Source organism: Xenia sp. Carnegie-2017, unplaced genomic scaffold, assembly GCF_021976095.1.
Source record: "Xenia sp. Carnegie-2017 unplaced genomic scaffold, XeniaSp_v1 HiC_scaffold_1, whole genome shotgun sequence".
Taxonomy (NCBI): Eukaryota; Metazoa; Cnidaria; class Anthozoa; order Malacalcyonacea; family Xeniidae; genus Xenia; species Xenia sp. Carnegie-2017.
In genome coordinates, this window is record NW_025813402.1 from 4297190 (window position 1) to 4316615 (window position 19426).

The 19426-nt window shown below is 35.1% G+C and overlaps 1 pseudogene; it reads right to left on the reverse strand.

The window, feature by feature from the left end:
• Positions 1 to 879: 879 nt before the first annotated feature.
• Positions 880 to 19426, reverse strand: part of LOC124453292 — a 28458-nt pseudogene continuing 9911 nt past the window's right edge.

Below are 19426 nucleotides of genomic sequence, written 5' to 3' on the forward strand. Positions count from 1 at the left end.
TCGTTAATGTGCCTCTTGAAACTGACCCATCTGTTTCTTTCTACTGCAATCTTTGATAGGAGTTGAAGCTTTGGTGTTTTCGATGGTTTGGATTTGAAATTCAAAGTATCTAGAAGCATTCGGTCCAAACATAGACGATTTTATCTTCAATACAGCTTCATCAACATTCTTGAAATCTACTGTTATAAACAAATGAAAATATATTTTTTTCTCTCGTTTGGACCAACTTTTCCATAAATGCCACGCATCCCAGGCAAACTAAAATAAAAGCAAAATAAGAAATTGGTCGTGCTAATAAATTAAAATGGCTCTGAACAGCGTATTTGTCATGGTGAATAACAACCTGTCATGTAGCCACATGGCAGGCACCTGGCTTAAAAAAGCACATAATTTCTGGAAAAAAAGAATCCTAACTGCAAAATCCGAATACACTCACTTTCCACTACCATCTTAGACACTGCCAACACTCAATTTTTTCTCAAACTTATAGATGCTGTCTACACATACGCAAAACACAACTGATCTCAACCAACAAACGTAATATTTCAATTAGTCTCTATGACACTCACAATGCATGCCATGTAAATATTACTTCTAATCTAAGATTTATAATAAAAAAGTATCCCTCTACTGATTACTACTCCATATGTGTCATATGCATGTCCTACTGTATATTTAACATTGTAAATACCGACTTCATTTATAAATTGAAGATGACTTAATGTTATCAGTCGATTTCATATTTTAAATGCTTAATTAATCTAGTACTATTAAGATCATAGGAATATCATCCTCTTTACTAACGTAAGTCCCTAGAGGTGACTATTGAGAAAAATAACCTTTGAGCTTTATGTGCATTCTTTAATGTCATATTCATCATCAAGAAAACATCTTTTCAAATGAATGATCATCTTCGGATTTGAAGAGATCATTTGACGCACCATAACCAGGGCTATTATTGATGAAATTATCATCACTAGAACTGTCATCTCTAGTACTGTCATCATCAGAACTGTCATCTCCAGTACTGTCATCATCAGAACTGTCATCATTAAAGCTTTCATCTTTTGTGACGACTAAGAGGACTCCTGAAAATTCAGAAGAAATAATTGAATTAATAAATTAATGAAAGAAAATATATAATGTATTAATAAACAAATACTATACAGATCAGAAAAAATTTTAATTCGTTTGAAGCCTAGCATCTTTATGAACTTACTATGCCTGCATATGATTAGCAAATTCAAAATGAAAAAGCCACAACATCGATTATGTGAGTAGCCCATTGGGTAGCCTGTCAAATATATGACCTCAAAATGACTCAGAAATAATGAGCACAGTTTTAATACTGTATATGTTTTGTTGTTAAATGCACCAAACTTCTTCAAGGCTTGAAATGAGCTTTGCTCATTGTTCAATTGAATGTCTCAGTTGAACTGTCTCAAACCCTTTCTGTATTTTCTGAAATTCTCGCTTAGATTGCGTATCACGGATTGGGGTCACATCAAGGAAAAATACTGCCCTTAAGATTTCTCACAAATTTTTATGATAGACTTTTCTCAAAAATACTACATCGTCAACAACTTGTTTCGATCACTTTTCTAACGTATAAGAGATGTCATTCTCTTTTACTATAAATGATTGATTAACGACTTGTATTTATTTTGGGGTCAAAAGCTATGTTTGCATAATATTAAAGTAATGACATTTTGAGCAAAAGACTATATTTTGACGATTTTACGCAAATAATGTTTAATCTTTGAAAATGAACGCTTGGTAAATCCATGCAGATACTATTAGCAAGTATTCAGCCCTATATTTAACACACCAACAAAGAACTATGATTAGCAAAAAATCGAGCTCCTTTTATTTTGGCATTAACAGATGACCATCCAGGCAATATAGCTTCAAGTATGTTCTGGGTTTTATCTATACTTTTCAACAACAGTATGATAAGATTAGGCTCTTACCATTCTTTGCCGATTGCAAGTAACTTTTATTTGATCTTGAACGCTGATGGAGCTTTTAATATCATGCAAGTATTTCATTGAGTTTATTACACAAAGATTAACATTTGTCACGCGCTAAATTTGTTCTCATTGTGACCTCACTTACTTCGACACGCAATTTAATTTTACATACAAAAATTTAACGATGAGCTGTGGTCATGTGTTCGCTTATTTCAACAAATGCCAAAGAAGTTCATTGCAATGAACTTCACAAAAAATGACCCTAACACTTTTCAACCTCATACAACATAGCTGCTACTCATAAAATTTAAAAATGTATGTATTCTAAGCAACAATTGGTTTAAAATAACTATATAGCTACTACTGAATAGTAAGTTACTTAATTTAGGCAGAACGGTGTGCCGAATTATGAAAGTAGTTGAAATAAGTCCTAGTAATCCATTTATTTTAATATAATTTTAAATACAGAAAACAGTGGTACATCTGCGCACGTTATTGAGATTCACTGGATTTGATTAAGTAATTCTGTACGTTTAACCACATCGTGATTTGTTTTGCCAGGAAGTACTTGAAAAGAAATAAATCTGTTTGCTCACTTTATTTCATTAATTTCATTAAATGAAAATCCTAGATCTTGAAACGAAGTTTTCAATATCACAAAACCATTGTATGAAATTTCGAATCAGAAACTTTTCCTTTATTTTCATGGACTAATTTGTGAAATTAATGAAACTAAATTAATAATAACAATACCATTGTTTAATACCTTTTTTCTTCACAAACTCATCGTCTTTAGACAATTGCTTCAAAATGTCCAGGTAAGTGAAGATCATATCTCATTTAATTTCAAACACCGCACTGCATAAAATATTCATATGACATCATTTCTAATAATGAGAAAACATGAGCCCAACAATATTGACCTGCTTACCACTGTGTGACTTCATAGCTCAGTGGTTCAGAGCACTGCACCGGCACCAGAGGTCATGGGTTCAGTCCCTTGAGTCACCTGATTTTTCAGGTCCTGAGACGATTGCTTAAATTGTCCAGGTATGTAAGATCATATCTCATTTAATTTCAAACACCGTGACTGCATAAAACATTCATTTCACGAGAAACATGAGCCCAACAATATTGACCTTGCTCACCACTGTGACTTCATAGCTCAGTCGTCAGAGCAATGCACCAAACTGCAGAGGTCATGGGTTCGAGTCCCTGGAGTCACCTGATCTTTCAGGTCCTGAGACGATTGCTTGAATTGTCCAGCTAAGTGCGAAGATCATATCTCATTAAATTTCAAACACCACTGCATAAAACATTCATATGACATTCATTTCACGAGAAAACATGAGCCCAATAATATTACCTGCTCACCACTGTGTGTGACTTCATAGCTCAGTGGTCAGAGCACTGCACCGGCAGCGCAAAGGGTCATGGGTTCGAAACCCGTGAGTCACCTGATTTTTTCAGGTCCTGAGACGATTGCTTAAATTGTCCAACTAAGTGCGAAGATCATATCTCATTTATTTTCAAACACCGCACTGCATAAAAAATTCATATGACATTCATTTCTCGAGAAAACATAAGCCCAACAATATTGACCTGCTCACCACTGTGTGACTTCATAGCTCAGTGGTCAGAGCACTGCACCGCACCAGAGGTCATGGGTTCGAGTCCTGTTGAGTCACCTTGATTTTTCAGGTCCTGAGATTTATTGCTTAAATTGTCCAGCTATGCTAAGATCATATCTCATTTAATTTCAAACACTGCACTGCATAAACATTCGTATGACATTCATTTCACGAGAAAACATGAGCCCAACAATATTGACCTGCTCACCACTGTGTGACTTCATAGCTCAGTGGTCAGAGCACTGCACCGGCACCGCAGAGGTCATGGGTTTCAGTCCCGTTGAGTCACCTGATTTTTTCAGGTCCTGAGATGTTTGCTTAAATTGTCCAGCTAAGTGCTAAGATCATATCTCATTAAATTTCAAACACCGCACTGCATAAAAAATTCATATGACATTCATTTCACGAGAAAATGATAACAAAATATGACCTGCTCACCACTGTGTGACTTCATAGCTCAGTGGTCAGAGCACTGCACCGGCACCGCAGAGGTCATGGGGTTCGAGTCCTGTTGAGTCACCTGATTTTTCAGGTCCTGGAGACGATTGCTAAATTGTCCAGCTGGAAGTGCGAAGATCATATCTCATTTAATTTCAAACACTGCACTGCTAAAAACATTCATATGACATTCATTTCACGAGAAAACATGAGCCCAACAATATTGACCTGCTCATCACTGTGTGACTTCATAGCTCAGTGGTCAGAGCACTGCACCGGCAGCGCAAAGGGTCAGGGGTGGGTTCGCCGTGAGTCACCTGATTTTTTCAGGTCCTGAGATGATTGCTTAAATTGTCCAACTAAGCGTAGATCATATCTCATTTATTTTCAAACACCGCGACTGCATAAAAATTCATATGGCATTCATTTCTCGAGAAAACATGAGCCCAACAATATTGACCTGCTACCACTGTGACTTCATAGCTCAGTGGTCAGAGCACTGCACCGGCACCGCAGAGGTCATGGGTTCGAGTCCTGTTGAGTCACCTGATTTTTTCAGGTCCTGAGACGATTGCTTAAATTGTCCAGGTAAGTGCGAAGATCATATCTCATTTAATTTCAAACACCGCACTGCATAAAACATTCATATGACATTCATTTCACGAGAAAACATGAGCCCAACAATATTGACCTGCTCACAACTGTGTGACTTCATAGCTCAGTGGTCAGAGCACTGCACCGGCACCACAGAGGTCATGGGTTTGAGTCCCGTTGAGTCACCTGATTTTTTCAGGTCCTGAGACGATTGCTTAAATTGTCCAGCTAAGTGCGAAGATCATATCTCATTTAATTTCAAACACTGCACTGCATAAAATTCATATGACATTCATTTCACAGAAAACATGAGCTCAACAATAGTGACCTGCTCACCACTGTGTGACTTCATAGCTCAGTGGTCAGAGCACTGCACCGCACCGCAGAGGTCATGGGTTTGAGTCCGTGAGTCACCTGATTTTTTCAGGTCCTGAGACGATTGCTTAAATTGTCCAGCTAAGTGCGAAGATCATATCTCATTTAATTTCAAACACCGCACTGCATAAAACATTTATATGACATTCATTTCACGAGAAATCATGAGCCCAACAATATTGACCTGCTCACCACTGTGTGACTTCATAGCTCAGTCGTCAGAGCACTGCACCGGCACCGCAGAGGTCATGGGTTCGAGTCCCGTTGAGTCACCTGATCTTTTCAGGTCCTGAGACGATTGCTTAAATTGTCCAGCTAAGTGCGAAGATCATATCTCATTAAATTTCAAACACCGCACTGCATAAAACATTCATATGACATTCATTTCACGAGAAAACATGAGCCCAACAATATTGACCTGCTCATCACTGTGTGACTTCATAGCTCAGTGGTCAGAGCACTGCACCGGCACCGCAAAGGTCATGGGTTCGAGTCCCGTTGAGTCACCTGATTTTTTCAGGTCCTGAGACAATTGCTTAAATTGTTCAGCTAAGTGCAAAGATCATATCTCATTTAATTTCAAACACCGCACTGCATAAAAAATTCATATGACATTCATTTCACGAGAAAACATGAGCCCAACAATATTGACCTGCTACCACTGTGTGACTTCATAGCTCAGTGGTCAGAGCACTGCACCGGCACCGCAGAGGTCATGGGTTCGAGTCCTGTTGAGTCACCTGATTTTTTCAGGTCCTGAGACGATTGCTTAAATTGTCCAGCTAAGTGCGAAGATCATATCTCATTTAATTTCAAACACTGCACTGCATAAAACATTCGTATGACATTCATTTCACGAGAAAACATGAGCCCAACAATATTGACCTGCTCACCACTGTGTGACTTCATAGCTCAGTGGTCAGAGCACTGCACCGGCACCGCAGAGGTCATGGGTTTCAGTCCCGTTGAGTCACCTGATTTTTTCAGGTCCTGAGACGATTGCTTAAATTGTCCAGCTAAGTGCGAAGATCATATCTCATTAAATTTCAAACACCGCACTGCATAAAAAATTCATATGACATTCATTTCACGAGAAAACATGGGCCCAACAATATTGACCTGCTCACCACTGTGTGACTTCATAGCTCAGTGGTCAGAGCACTGCACCGGCACCGCAGAGGTCATGGGTTCGAGTCCTGTTGAGTCACCTGATTTTTCAGGTCCTGAGACGATTGCTTAAATTGTCCAGCTAAGTGCGAAGATCATATCTCATTTAATTTCAAACACTGCACTGCATAAAACATTCATATGACATTCATTTCTCGAGAAAACATGAGCCCAATATTGACCTGCTCATCACTGTGTGACTTCATAGCTCAGTGGTCAGAGCACTGCACCGCAGCTAGAGGTCATTGGGTTCAAACCCGTGAGTCACCTTTTTTCAGGTCCTGAGACGACGCTTTAAATTGTCCAACTAAGTGCGAAGATCATATCTCATTTATTTTCAAACACCGCACTGCATAAAAAATTCATATGACATTCATTTCTCGAGAAAACATGAGCCCAACAATATTGACCTGCTCACCACTGTGTGACTTCATAGCTCAGTGGTCAGAGCACTGCACCGGCACCGCAGAGGTCATGGGTTCGAGTCCTGTTGAGTCACCTGATTTTTTCAGGTCCTGAGACGATTGCTTAAATTGTCCAGGTAAGTGCGAAGATCATATCTCATTTAATTTCAAACACCGCACTGCATAAAACATTCATATGACATTCATTTCACGAGAAAACATGAGCCTACAATATTGACTCCGCTCACAACTGTGTGACTTCATAGCTCAGTGGTCAGAGCACTGCACCGGCACCGCAGAGGTCATGGGTTTGAGTCCGTTGAGTCACCTGATTTTTTCAGGTCCTGAGACGATTGCTTAAATTGTCCAGCTAAGTGCGAAGATCATATCTCATTTAATTTCAAACACTGCACTGCATAAAACATTCATATGACATTCATTTCACGAGAAAACATGAGCCCAACAATAGTGACCTGCTCACCACTGTGTGACTTCATAGCTCAGTGGTCAGAGCACTGCACCGCACCGCAGAGGTCATGGGTTTGAGTCCGCTGAGTCACCTGATTTTTCAGGTCCTGAGACGATTGCTTAAATTGTCCAGCTAAGTGCGAAGATCATATCTCATTTAATTTCAAACACCGCACTGCATAAAACATTTATATGACATTCATTTCACGAGAAATCATGAGCCCAACAATATTGACCTGCTCACCACTGTGTGACTTCATAGCTCAGTCGTCAGAGCACTGCACCGCACCGCAGAGGTCATGGGTTCAGTCCCTGAGTCACCTGATCTTTCAGGTCCTGAGACGATTGCTTAAATTGTCCAGCTAAGTGCGAAGATCATATCTCATTAAATTTCAAACATCGCACTGCATAAAACATTCATATGACATTCATTTCACGAGAAAACATGAGCCCAACAATATTGACCTGCTCATCACTGTGTGACTTCATAGCTCAGTGGTCAGAGCACTGCACCGCACCGCAGGTCATGGGTTCGAGTCCCGTTGAGTCACCTGATTTTTTCAGGTCCTGAGACTATTGCTTAAATTGTTCAGCTAAGTGCAAAGATCATATCTCATTTAATTTCAAACACCGCACTGCATAAAAAAATTCATATGACATCATTTCACGAGAAAACATGAGCCCAACAATATTGACCTGCTCACCACTGTGTGACTTCATAGCTCAGTGGTCAGAGCACTGCACCGGCACCGAGAGGTCATGGGTTTGAGTCCTGTTGAGTCACCTGATTTTTCAGGTCCTGAGACGATTGCTTAAATTGTCCAGCTAAGTGCGAAGATCATATCTCATTTAATTTCAAACAGTGCACTGCATAAAACATTCATATGACATTCATTTCACGAGAAACATGAGCCCAACAATAGTGACCTGCTACCACTGTGTGACTTCATAGCTCAGTGTTCAGAGCACTGCACCGGCACTGCAGAGGTCATGGGTTTGAGTCCCTGAGTCACCTGATTTTTCAGGTCCTGAGACGATTGCTTAAATTGTCCAGCTAAGTGCGAAGATCATATCTCATTTAATTTCAAACACCGACTGCATAAAACATTCATATGACATTCATTTCACGAAAACATGAGCCCAACAATATTGACCTGGTCACCACTGCTGACTTCATAGCTCAGTGGTCAGAGCACTGCACCGGCATCAAGAGGTCATGGGTTTGAGTACCGTTGAGTCACCTGATTTTCAGGTCCTGAGACGATTGCTTAAATTGTCCAGGCGAAGATCATATCTCATTTAATTTCAAACACCGCACTGCATAAAACATTCATATGACATTCATTTCACGAGAAAACATGAGCCCAACAATATTGACCTGCTCACCACTGTGTGACTTCATAGCTCAGTCGTCAGAGCACTGCACCGGCACCGCAGAGGTCATGGGTTCGAGTCCCGTTGAGTCACCTGATCTTTTCAGGTCCTGAGACGATTGCTTAAATTGTCCAGCTATGCTTAAGATCATATCTCATTTAATTTCAAACACTGCACTGCATAAAACATTCATATGACATTCATTTCAAGAGAAAACATGAGCCCAACAATATTGACTTCACCATCACTGTGTGACTTCATAGCTCAGTGGTCAGAGCACTGCACCGGCACCGCAGAGGTCATGGGTTCGAGTCCCGATGAGTCACCTGATTTTTTCAGGTCCTGAGACAATTGCTTAAATTGTCCAGCTAAGTGCGAAGATCATATCTCACCATATATAACCATGAAGATCATATATAACCATGTGCGAAGATCATATAAATCGTGCGAAGATCATATATAGTGCGAAGATCATATAACCATGGTCGTAAAAACGTTTTATTAGAGAGACACTGTCAGTTTAAGTTTAAAGAAGTGATGAGAATGCTAACAGTGTTAAAGTGTTTAGAAAAATGTGGTAGAAATATAAGATGCCAGTTTTCGAAATATATAACCATGGTCGCGTTTTATTAGAGAGACAGTGTGAGTTTAAGTTCAAAGAAGTGATGAGAATGCTAACAGTGTTAGTGTTTAGGAAAATGAAAGAAATATAAAGTATGCCAGTTTTGACATATATAATCATGTATCGTAAAACGTTTTATTAGAGAGACACGGTCAGTTTGTTTAAAGAAGCAGAAAATGTGGTAGAAATATAAAGTATGCCAGTTTTCTTCATATATGACCATGGTCGTAAAACGTTTTATTTGAGAGACGCTGTCAGTTTAAGCTTAAAGAAGTGAAAATGTGGTAGAAATATAAAGTATGCCAGTTTTCGGCATATATAACCTGGTCGTAAAATCTTTTATTAGAGACATGGTCTGTTTAAGTTTTAAGAAGTGATGAGAATTGCAACAGTGTTAAAGTGTTTAGAAAATGTGGTAGAAATATAAAGTATGCCAGTTTCGCATTTATAACCATGGTCGTAAAACGTTTTATTAGAGAGACACTGTGAGTTTAAGTTTAAAGAAGTGATGAGAATGCTAACAGTGTTAAAGTGTTTAGAAAATGTAGTAGAAATATAAATCTGCCAGTTTCGGCATGTATAACCTTATCGTAAAACTTTTTATTAGAGACGGTCAGTTTGTTAGTAGAAGTGATGAGAATGCTAACAGTGTTAAAGTGTTTAAAATGTTGTAGAAAATGGTGAAAAATGTATTAGGAAAGTGTTAAAGGTTTATAAAAGGTTTAGAAAAATGTAGAAAATATAAACTATGCTTCCGATATAACTTTATCATAAAAAGTTTTAACATTAAAGTGTTTAGAAAAATGGTAGAAAAATGGTAGAAAATGTGGAGAAAGTGTTAAAGTGTTAAAGTGTTAAAGGTTTAGAAAATGTGGTAGAAATATAAACTATTAGTTTTCGCATATATAACCTTGGTCATAAAAAGTTTTATTAGAGAGACACGGTCAGTTTAAGTTTAAAGAAGTAATGAGAATGCTAACAGTGTTAAAGTGTTTAGAAAAAATGTGGTAGAAATATAAAGTATGCCAGTTTTCGATTTATAACCATATCGTAAAACTTTTATCAGAGACACGGTCAGTTTAAGTTTAAAGAAGTGAAAAATGTAGTAGAAATATAAAGTATGCCAGTTTTCCTCATATATGACCATGGTCGTAAAAACGTTTTATTTGAGAGACGCTGGGTTTAAGTTTAAAGAAGGAAAATGTGGTAGAAATATAAGTATGCCAGTTTCGGGCATATATAACCTTCGTAAAATCTTTTATTAGAGAGACATGTCCTGTTTAAGCATAAAGAAGTGATGAGAATGCTAACAGTCTTAAACTGTTTAGAAAAATGTGGTAGAACAAAGTATGCCAGTTTCGGCATATATAACCATGGTCTTAAAACTTTTATTAGAGAGATAACGGTCAGTTTAAGTTTAAAGAAGTGATGAGAATGCTAACATTGAAGCATGCAAAATGTAGAAATATAAACTATGCCAGTTTTCGCATATATAACCATGGTCGTAAAAAGTTTTATTAGAGAGACACGGTCGAATTAAGTTTAAAGAAGGATGAGAATGCTAACAGTGTTAAAGTGTTTAGAAAAATGGTAGAACTATAAAGCATGCCAGTTTTCGGCATATAACCATGGTCGTAAAAACGTTTTATTAGAGACACCTGTCAGTTTAAGTTTAAAGAAGTGATGAGAATGCTAACAGTGTTAAAGTGTTTAGAAAAATGTGGTAGAACTATAAATTATGCCAGTTTTCGGAATTTATAACCATGGTCGTAAAAACGTTTTATTAGAGAGACACTGTGAGTTTAAGTTTAAAGAACGGATGAGAATGCTAACAGTGTTAAAGTGTTTAGAAAAATGTAGTAGAAATATAAACTATGCCAGTTTTCGGCTTATATAACCTTGGTCATAAAAAGTTTTTATTAGAGAGACACGGTCAGTTTAAGTTTAAAGAAGTGATTTAACAATGTTAAAGTGTTTAGAGAATATGGTAGAAATATAAAGTATGCCAGTTTCGCATTTTATAACCATGGTCGTAAAAACCTTTTATTAGAGAGACACTGTGAGTTTAAGTTTAAAGAAGTGATGAGAATGCTAACAGTGTTAAAGTGTTTAGAAAAATGTAGTAGAAATATAAACCAAGCCAGTTTTCGGCATGTATAACCTTGGTTGTAAAAACTTTTTATTAGAGAGACACGGTCAGTTTAAGTTTAAAGAAGTGATGAGAATGCTAACAGTGTTAAAGTGTTTAGAAAAATGTGTAGAAATATAAAGTATGCCAGTTTTCGGCATATATAACCATGGTTGTAAAAACTTTTTATTAGAGAGACACGGTCAGATTATGTTTAAAGAAGTGAAAAATGTGGTAGAAATATAAAGTATGCCAGTTTTCGGAATATATAACCATGGTCATAAAAATGTTTTATTAGAGAGACACTGTGAGTTTAAGTTTAAAGAAGTGATGAGAATGCTAACAGTGTTAAAGTGTTTAGAAAAATGTGGTAGAACTATAAAGTATGCCAGTTTTCGGCATATATAACCATGGTTGTAAAAACGTTTTATTAGAGAGACACTGTCAGTTTAAGTTTAAAGAAGTGATGAGAATGCTAACAGTGTTAAAGTGTTTAGAAAAATGTGGTAGAACTATAAATTATGCCAGTTTTCGGAATTTATAACCATGGTCGTAAAAACGTTTTATTAGAGAGACACTGTGAGTTTAAGTTTAAAGAAGGGATGAGAATGCTAACAGTGTTAAAGTGTTTAGAAAAATGTGGTAGAAATATAAAGTATGCCAGTTTTCGCATTTATAACCATGGTCGTAAAAACTTTTTATCAGAGAGACACGGTCAGTTTAAGTTTAAAGAAGTGAAAAATGTAGTAGAAATATAAAGTATGCCAGTTTTCCTCATATATGACCATGGTCGTAAAACGTTTTATTTGAGAGACGCTCAGTTTAAGTTTAAAGAAGTGAAAAATGTGGTAGAAATATAAAGTATGCCAGTTTTCGGCATATATAACCTTGGTCGTAAAATCTTTTTATTAGAGAGACATGTCCTGTTTAAGTATAAAGAAGTGATGAGAATGCTAACAGTCTTAAACTGTTTAGAAAAATGTGGTAGAAACATAAAGTATGCCAGTTTCCGGCATATATAACCATGGTCTTAAAAACATTTTATTAGAGAGACACGGTCAGTTTAAGTTTAAAGAAGTGATGAGAATGCTAACATTGTTAAAGTGTTTACAAAAATGTAGTAGAAATATAAACTATGCCAGTTTTCGGCATATATAACCATGGTCGTAAAAAGTTTTATTAGAGAGACACGGTCGAATTGTTTAAAAGAAGTGATGAGAATGCTAACAGTGTTAAAGTGTTTAGAAAATGTGGTAGAACTATAAAGCATGCCAGTTTTGCATATATAACCATGATGGTCGTAAAAACGTTTTATTAGAGAGACACTTGTCAGTAAGTTTAAAGAAGTGATGAATGCTAACATGTTAAAGTGTTTAGAAAAATGTGGTAGAACCATAAATTGCCAGTTCGGAATTTATAACCATGGTCGAAAACGTTTTATTAGAGAGACACTGTGAGCTTGTTTAAAGAACGGATGAGAATGCTAACAGTGTTAAAGTGTTTAGAAAAATGTAGTAGAAATATAAACTATGCCAGTTTTCGGCTTATATAACCTTGGTCATAAAAAGTTTTTATTAGAGAGACACGGTCAGTTTAAGTTTAAAGAAGTGATGAGAATGCTAACAGTGTTAAAGTGTTTAGAGAAATATGGTAGAAATATAAAGTATGCCAGTTTCTGCATTTATAACCATGGTCGTAAAACCTTTATTTGAGAGACACTGTGAGTTTAAGTTTAAAGAAGTGATGAGAATGCTAACAGTGTTAAAGTGTTTAGAAAAATGTAGTAGAAATATAAACCAAGCCAGTTTTCGGCATGTATAACCTTGGTTGTAAAAACTTTTTATTAGAGAGACACGGTCAGTTTGTTTAAAGAAGTGATGAGAATGCTAACAGTGTTAAAGTGTTTAGAAAATGTAGAAATATAAAGTATGCCAGTTTTCGGCATATATAACCATGGTTGTAAAACCTTTTTATTAGAGAGACACGGTCAGATTATGTTTAAAGAAGTGAAAAATGTGGTAGAAATATAAAGTATGCCAGTTTTCGGAATATATAACCATGGTCATAAAAATGTTTTATTAGAGACACTGTGAGTTTAAGTTTAAAGAAGTGATGAGAATGCTAACAGTGTTAAAGTGTTTAGAAAAATGGTAGAACTATAAAGTATGCCAGTTTTCGCATATATAACCATGGTTGTAAAAAACGTTTTATTAGAGAGACACTGTCAGTTTAAGTTTAAAGAAGTGATGAGAATGCTAACAGTGTTAAAGTGTTTAGAAAAATGTGGTAGAACTATAAATTATGCCAGTTTTCGGAATTTATAACCATGGTCGTAAAAACGTTTTATTAGAGAGACACTGTGAGTTTAAGTTTAAAGAAGGGATGAGAATGCTAACAGTGTTAAAGTGTTTAGAAAAATGTAGTAGAAATATAAACTATGCCAGTTTTCGGCATATATAACCTTGGTCATAAAAAGTTTTTATTAGAGAGATACGGTCAGTTTAAGTTTAAAGAAGTGATGAGAATGCTAACAGTGTTAAAGTGTTTAGAAAAATATGGTAGAAATATAAATTATGCCAGTTTTCGGAATACATAACCGTGGTCGTAAAATTGTTTTATTTGAGAGACGCTGTCAGTTTAAGTTTAAAGAAGTGAAAAATGTGGTAGAAATACAAAGTATGCCAGTTTTCGGCATATATAACCTTGGTCGTAAAATCTTTTTATTAGAGAGACATGGTCTGTTTAAGTTTAAAGAAGTGATGAGAATGCTAACAGTGTTAAAGTGTTTAGAAAAATGTGGTACAAATATAAACTATGGCAGTTTTCGGCATATATAACCATGGTCGCAAAAAGTTTTTATTAGAGAGACACGGTCAGTTAAGTTTAAAGAAGGATGAATGCTGACAGTGTTAAAGTGTTTAGAAAATGTGGTAGAAATATAAAGTATGCCAGTTTTCGGCATATATAACCATGGTCGTAAAACTTTTATTAAAGAGACGGTCAGATTGCTTAAAGAAGTGAAAAATGGTAGAAATATAAAGTATGCCAGTTTTCGAATATATAACCATATCATAAAAAACGTTTTATTAGAGAGACACTGTGAGTTTGTTTAAAGAAGTGATGAGAATGCTAACAGTGTTAAAGTGTTTAGAAAAATGTGGTAGAAATATAAAGTATGCCAGTTTTCGGAATATATAACCATGGTCATAAAAACGTTTTATTAGAGAGACACTGTGAGTTTAAGTTTAAAGAAGTGATGAGAATGCTAACAGTGTTAAAGTGTTTAGAAAAATGTGGTAGAACTATAAAGTATGCCAGTTTTCCGCATATATAACCATGGTCGTAAAAACGTTTTATTAGAGAGACACTGTGAGTTTAAGTTTAAAGAAGTGATGAGAATGCTAACAGTGTTAAAGTGTTTAGAAAAATGTGGTAGAAATATAAAGTATGCCAGTTGTTGGCATATATAACCATGGTCGTAAAAACTTTTTATTAGAGAGACACGGTCAGACTAAGTTTAAAGAAATGAAAAATGTGGTAGAAATATAAAGTATGCCAGTTTTCTGAATATATAACCATGGTCGTTAAAACGTTTTATTAGAGAGACACTGTGAGTTTAAGTTTAAAGAAGTGATGAGAATGCTAACAGTGTTAAAGTGTTTAGAAAAATGTGGTAGAACTATAAAGTATGCCAGTTTTCGGCATAAATAACCTTGGTCATAAAAAGTTTTTATTAGAGAGAAACGGTCAGTTTAAGTTTAAAGAAGTGATGAGAATGCTAACAGTGTGAAAGTGTTTAGAAAAATATCGTAGAAATATAAATTATGCCAGTTTTCGGAATACATAACCGTGGTCGTAAAAACGGTTTATTAGAGAGACACTGTGAGTTTAAGTTAAAAGAAGTGATGAGAATTCTAACAGTGTTAAAGTGTTTAGAAAAATGTGGTAGAAATATAAAGTATGCCAGTTTTCGCATATATAACCATGGTCCTAAAAACGTTTTATTAGAGAGACACTGTCAGTTTAAGTTTAAAGAAGTGATGAGAATGCTAACAGTGTTAAAGTGTTTAGAAAAATGTGGTAGAAATATAAAGTATGCCAGCCATATATAACCATGGTCGAAAAACGTTTTATTAGAGAGACACTGTGAGTTTAAGTTCAAAGAAGTGATGAGAATGCTAACAGTGTTAAAGTGTTTAGAAAATGTGAAAGAAATATAAAGTATGCCAGTTTCGGCATATATAACCTGCACGAAACTTTTATTGAGAGACACGGTCAGTTTAAGCATAAAGAAGTGAAAAATGTGGTAGAAATATAAAGTACAGTTTCTTTCATATATGACCATGGTCGTAAAAAACGTTTTATTTGAGAGACGCTGTCAGTTTGCTTAAAGAAGTGAAAAATATGGTAGAAATATAAATTATGCCAGTTTTCGGAATATATAACCATGGTCGTAAAAACGTTTTTATTAGAGACACCGAGTTTAAGTTTAAAGAAGTGATGAGAATGCTAACAGTGTTAAAGTGTTTCTTAGAAAAATGTAGTAGAAATATAAACTATGCCAGTTTTGGCATATATAACCATATCAAAAAGTTTTATTAGAGAGACACTGTGAGTTTAAGTTTAAAGAAGTGATGAGAATGCTAACAGTGTTAAAGTGTTTAGAAAAATGTGGTAGAAATATAAAGTATGGCAGTTTTCGCATTTATAACCATGGTCGTAAAAACATTTTATTAGAGAGACACTGTCAGTTTAAGTTTAAAGAAGTGATGAGAATGCTAACAGTGTTAAAGTGTTTAGAAAAATGTGGTAGAAATATAAAGTATGGCAGTTTTCGCATTTATAACCATGGTAGTAAAAACGTTTTATTAGAGAGACACTGTGAGTTTAAGTTTAAAGAAGTGATGAGAATGCTAACAGTGTTAAAGTGTTTAGAAAAATGTGGTAGAAATATAAAGTATGCCAGTTGTTGGCATATATAACCATGGTCGTAAAAACTTTTTATTAGAGAGACACGGTCAGACTAAGTTTAAAGAAATGAAAAATGTGGTAGAAATATAAAGTATGCCAGTTTTCTGAATATATAACCATCATCGTTAAAACGTTTTATTAGAGAGACACTGTGAGTTTAAGTTTAAAGAAGTGATGAGAATGCTAACAGTGTTAAAGTGTTTAGAAAAATGTGGTAGAACTATAAAGTATGCCAGTTTCAAAATAACCAATCATAAAAAGTTTTATTAGAGAAACGGTCAGTTTGTTTAAAGAAGGGATGAGAATGCTAACATGTGAAAGTGTTTATAAAAATATCGTAGAAATATAAATTATGCCAGTTTCGGAATACATAACCGCGGGTCGAAAACGGTTTATTAGAGACACTGTGAGTTTGGTTAAAAGAAGTGATGAGAATTCTAACAGTGTTAAAGTGTTTAGAAAAATGTGGTAGAAATATAAGCTATGCCAGTTTTCGCATATATAACCATGGTCCTAAAAACGTTTTATTAGAGAGACACTGTCAGTTTAAGTTTAAAGAAGTGATGAGAATGCTAACAGTGTTAAAGTGTTTAGAAAAATGTGTAGAAATATAAAGTATGCCAGTTTTCGCATATATAACCATGTTCGTAAAAACGTTTTATTAGAGAGACACTGTGAGTTTAAGTTCAAAGAAGTGATGAGAATGCTAACAGTGTTAAAGTGTTTAGAAAAATGTGAAAGAACTATAAAGTATGCCAGTTTTCGGCATATATAACCATGGTCGTAAAAACTTTTTATTAGAGAAAACACGGTCAGTTTAGCATAAAGAAGTGAAAATGTGGTAGAAATATAAAGTATGCCAGTTTCTTCATATATGACCACCATGGTCGTAAAAAGTTTTATTTTGAGACGCTGTCAGTTTGTTTAAAGAAGTGAAAATGTGGTAGAAATATAAAGCATGCCAGTTTTCGCATATATAACCATGGTCGTGAAAACTTTTATTATGAGAGACAATGGCCAGCTTTTAAGTTTAAGCAAAAAAGTGAAAAATGGTAGAAATATAAAGTATGCCAGTTTTCTTCATATATGACCATGGTCGTAAAAACGTTTTATCGGAGAGACGCTGCCAGTTTCTGTTTAAAGAAGTGGAAAATATGTGGTAGAAACATAAATTATGCCAGTTTCCGAATATATAACCGTGGTCGAAAACGTTTTATTAGAGAGACACTGTGAGTTTGTTTAAAGAAGTGATGAGAATGCAACAGTGTTAAAGTGTTTAGAAAAATGTAGTAGAAATATAAACTATGCCAGTTTTGGCATATATAACCTTATCATAAAAGTTTTATTAGAGAGACACTGTGAGTTTAAGTTTAAAGAAGTGATGAGAATGCTAACAGTGTTAAAGTGTTTAGAAAATGTGGTAGAAATATAAAAGTATGGCAGTTTTCTGATTTATAACCATGGTCGTAAAAACATTTTATTAGAGACACTGTCAGTTTGTTTAAAGAAGTGATGAGAATGCTAACAGTGTTAAAGTGTTTAGAAAAATGTGGTAGAAATATAAAGTATGGCAGTTTTCGCATTTATAACCATGGTCGTAAAAACGTTTTATTAGAGAGACACTGTGAGTTTAAGTTTAAAGAAGTGATGAGAATGAAGCAACAGTGTTAAAGTGTTTAGGAAAATTTGGTGAAATATAGAGTATGCCAGTTTCGGCATATAACCTTGGTCATAAAAAGTTTTATATATAGAGACACGGTCAGTTTAAGTTTAAAGAAGTGATGAGAATGCTAACAGTGTTGTAAAGTGTCGAAAAATGTGGTAGAACTATAAAGTATGCCAGTTTTCGCATATATAACCTTAATGTAAAAAGTTTTATTAGAGAGAAACGGTCATTTAAGTTTAAAGAAGTGATGAGAATTAACAGTGTGAAAGTGTTTAGAAAAAAATATCGTAGAAATATAAATTATTATGCCAGTTTTCGAATACATAACCGTGGTCGTAAAACGTTTTATTAGAGAGACACCGTGAGTTTTAAGTTAAAAGAAGTGATGAGAATGCTAACAGTGTTAAAGTGTTTAGAAAATGTAGAAATATAAAGTATGCCAGTTTCTGCATATATAACCATGGTCCTAAAAACGTTTTATTAGAGAGACACTGTCAGTTTAAGTTTAAAGAAGTGATGAGAATGCTAACAGTGTTAAAGTGTTTAGAAAAATGTGGTAGAAATATAAAGTATGCCAGTTTTCGCATATATAACCATGGTCGTAAAAACGTTTTATTAGAGAGACACTGTGAGTTTAAGTTCAAAGAAGTGATGAGAATGCTAACAGTGTTAAAGTGTTTAGAAAAATGTGAAAGAAATATAAAGTATGCCAGTTTTCGGCATATATAACCATGGTCGTAAAAACTTTTTATTAGAGAGACACGGTCAGTTTAAGTATAAAGAAGTGAAAAATGTGGTAGAAATATAAAGTATGGCAGTTTTCGCATTTATAACCATGGTCGTAAAAACATTTTATTAGAGAGACACTATCAGTTTAAGTTTAAAGAAGTGATGAGAATGCTAAGAGTGTGAAAGTGTTTAGAAAAATATCGTAGAAATATAAATTATGCCAGTTTTCGGAATACATAACCGGTAACGGTTTATTAGAGAGACACCGTGAGTTTGCTAAAAAGAAGTGATGAGAATTTAACAGTGTTAAAGTGTTTAGAAAATGTGGTAGAAATATAAAGTATGCCAGTTTTCGCATATATAACCATGGTCCTAAAAAACGTTTTGATTAGAGAGACACTGTCAGTTTAAGTTTAAAGAAGTGATGAGAATGCTAACAGTGTTAAAGTGTTTAGAAAAATGTGGTAGAAATATAAAGTATGCCATTTTCGCATATATAACCATGGTCGTAAAAACGTTTTATTAGAGAGACACTGTGAGTTTAAGTTCAAAGAAGTGATGAGAATGCTAACAGTGTTAAAGTGTTTAGAAAAAATGAAAGAAATATAAAGTATGCAGTTTTCGCATATATAACCATGGTCGTAAAATTTTTATTAGAGAGACACGGTCAGTTTAAGCAAAGAAGTGAAAATGGTAGAAATGGCAAAAGCATGCCAGTTTTCTTCATATATGACCATGGTCAAAACGTTTTATTTGGAGAGACGCTGTCAGTTTAAGCTTAAAGAAGTGAAAATATGGTAGAAATATAAATTATGCCAGTTTTCGGAATATATATAACCTTGGTCAGAAAACGTTTTATTAGAGAGACACTGTGAGCTTTGTTTAAAGA